This window comes from Triticum aestivum, chromosome 2B (genome assembly GCF_018294505.1).
Source record: "Triticum aestivum cultivar Chinese Spring chromosome 2B, IWGSC CS RefSeq v2.1, whole genome shotgun sequence".
In the NCBI taxonomy this organism is placed as follows: Eukaryota; Viridiplantae; Streptophyta; class Magnoliopsida; order Poales; family Poaceae; genus Triticum; species Triticum aestivum.
This window is the reverse complement of record NC_057798.1, coordinates 342,979,929-342,982,984: the sequence shown is the minus strand read 5'-3', so window position 1 is coordinate 342,982,984 and position 3,056 is coordinate 342,979,929. Positions and strand designations below refer to the sequence as shown.

At 42.7% G+C, this 3,056-nt stretch overlaps 1 long non-coding RNA gene and 1 pseudogene across 1 annotated transcript; one reads left to right on the top strand and one right to left on the bottom strand.

The window, feature by feature from the left end:
* Positions 1 to 1,004, top strand: part of LOC123041229 (B-cell receptor-associated protein 31-like) — a 1,889-nt pseudogene extending 885 nt beyond the window's left edge.
* Positions 1,005 to 1,009: 5 nt separating this feature from the next.
* On the bottom strand, positions 1,010 to 2,807 carry LOC123041230 (uncharacterized). Its single transcript, XR_006418430.1, has 2 exons — positions 1,975 to 2,807; positions 1,010 to 1,608 (listed from the first exon to the last, which is right to left on the bottom strand). It is a non-coding gene; the product is annotated as an uncharacterized lncRNA (long non-coding RNA).
* Between the last annotated feature and the right edge of the window lie 249 nt (positions 2,808 to 3,056).

The window sequence follows — 3,056 nt, the reverse complement described above, 5'->3', positions numbered from 1 at the left end:
CTATGGCCGGGCCTATGGTTTATATAGCGCGGGAGGGGGGAGTTTGACAGGAATGCAGAATACATTCATTTTTATTGATGTTGATACCGAGTTGGAATACCGGATCTTTTTTCAACCTTCTAACAGCTCATCGCTCGTTGCAGGATACACACTATTCCTCGCGTTTGTCATCGACTGGTTGCACCACTACCTTCGGAAGCTCATCACCCTGAGGAAATCAGCCAACACCTCCAGGGAAGAGGTCGAGAAGCTCCAAATGGAGAACCTGTCCTTGCGCGAGAAGGAGGAGAAATCGGCCAGCGAGATGAAGAAGCTTCAGCAGGACATGGCCAAGCTGAGCGAGGACATGAAGAAGCTGAAATCTGAGTCCGAGGATCACCAGGAAAGCGTATGATGCAGAGGCCCATGTCAACGCCCTGCAGAAGCAATCTGAAGAGCTGCTCCTCGAGTACGACCGGCTGCTGGAAGACAACCAGATCCTGCTGTCCCAGCTTCACTACAAAGGCTGAATTGGTTGACCCGCGGCATGTAACTGTCTCGAACTCGAAGCGCTCATAGCCAAGGCTCTTGATGTGGTTCTTGGCTTTCATTCCCCTCTCTAACTTATGGTGATATGGATGGATGTACTTTGTGCTCTGTAGTTTGTTTTGAGGCACTGAAAATGTCAGGGATGGTGAGATGGATATGGGAGAAAGATCGGGTTTCAGAATGCGCTTTGTAGAACTGACTAGACCATGTGTTGGAATGTAGTAATTTATCCCCGATTCTCGTAGAGATTTTGAACTGTATTCTAGTATAACATGTCATCGTGTTTTTGGAAAAGGAAAATTGTTTTTTGTTAAGAAGGCTTGCATCTTTTCAAGAGTTGCACTTCTTACCAAAAACAACTTCCCTTTTTCAATTGTAGTACTGTTTTCCTTGCATTAGAGATGTCCTTACGATTTGGAAATCATGGAGTGCAAACTAGGGCAGGTGCAGCTAACAAAATCAAACATGATTTAATATTGGCTTTCATGAATCAGTTGCAGTTGAAGTAATTATTTCATGGGAAAGTCTCAAGTCATGGTATACTATTGGACTTGGTATATGGGTCTGTACTCTGTAGCATACAGTGTACTGTATCCATACAAGTGCACAAATATTCCTTGAAATTACAGTTCATACATAGGAAGATTCAGAACTAAAATGAGGAAGACGGACCTCCAAAGATTATTTCCAGGCATTAAGGATATACTTTGATGAATGCAGAACTCCATTTCCCCTATGTCTAATACACTAATATATTGCCCTCTATCAAACAATAAGTAGAGTAGAATACACATTCATAGTTAAACCTGGCACCACACTTCTAACAGCTCATGGCTCCTAGCAGGACACACACTATTCCTTGCATTTGTCATCGACTGGGTGCACCAGTACTCCAGAAGCTCATTACCCTGAGAAAGCACCCTACACCTCCAGGGAGGAGGCCGAGAAACTCCCAATGGAGAGTTGGTCCTTCCGCGATGAGAAGTCGGATCAGATGAACTGCTTTAGGAACTCGGTTGCCACCAGCCGGCCATGTGTGTTCACCGACAGCTTCAGCTCGCTGATCTCCTTGTCAATGTCCTACGACACGAAGATGCATATGTGTGTCAAAGCATGTTCAAGACTGGCAACACTTTATGGGCAATTTTTTTAGCTCTACTGTGAAAGAAAAACATGATTGTGAGTCTTCTGCATTTTGTTCTTCTTCACGTGTAAAATGGGCACTCCAAGACTGGTAACACTTTATGGGCAATCGCCAAGCTGGGTGCACAGACGTTTTATGATGGATGTACTCTGAAATTATTTGTATAAGGATTCATTTGTGATTTCAGTACAAACTGTGAGTGCTTATTTTACATAGAGGCACGTAAGATAACATTTCAGAAACTACAAACATGTCCAAACTTACTCTTGCTGTCAGCTGTTCATTACTAGACCTTTACCTACCTCCATAAACTGAACAATGAAATCTATGAGCTTATGCTTGTGCATGTCCTCACAGTGGTAGTTTGTTATGAGGAAGCTAATATCATAACCCTGAAACAAAAGAAAACCAAGTTAGTCATTTTCCAATGGTGTCCTTGGATAATATGCTGTACACTAACATTCCGGCAAGTACCAAGACAAATTTGATCCACATGGCTAATAAACGTTGTGAAAACATCATCAAGATGGAAAACTCGAAAGCTGGTAAAACTTCAGGCAACATAGAGACTACTATTTAGTTGTCCTGAATACTGTATTGCTGATATCAAGTTTTTCAATTTGATACTTGAAATTTCCAGTTTCACCACTTAATCCAGGTCTAACAGGTGATAAAACTAAATTCCTAAAACGTGTAGACCTCTTAACTTACAGAGCGGATAGAGTACTCCCTCCGATTTTTTTTACTCTGCGTATAACTTCTCGCACACATACCAAGGAAAGAATGGATTACTTCTGGACCAATTTGCCCCTGCTTCTACGTGAGATACGATGCTGGCCATTGTTAATTGCATGCAGTTGATTGGCTCTTCCTACCAAATCGCCTCAACTCTAGCCTTGCATGCGCGCATGCGCTCCTCGATTCATGCCCCGCAGTTAACCCAGGCCTCTGAGTGGCTGCATGGAAGGCGGGTGACAAGGGCACAGTAGGAAGTGTGGAGAAAAAAGGGGACCACGCGTACTCGGTCTATCCATCATTCCAAGAAAAATGTGAGTGGTAGAAAGAGAAGAACTTATACCAATGTACCTTGACTGATGTTGACGATGAATCAAGTTCACTCAAATGCGGACAATGAAATAGCACTATTGGTACCAATTCTTGTAGGTTCTCACACCTACACAAGTAAAAGCTTATGGTGGAGCTTGGTTAGGATGGTGGCACAAAATTTGATGCAATTATAAGTGAGCTTCAATAATGTTGGAAAAGATTCACAAATTTACAAATGCAACAAGTATACCAAGCAAGTAGTGGTACACGGAAACACACACGCAAATAGATAAGTGGGATTGTGCAAACCAAAATTGAGCCAAAATGTGGAGTCCAC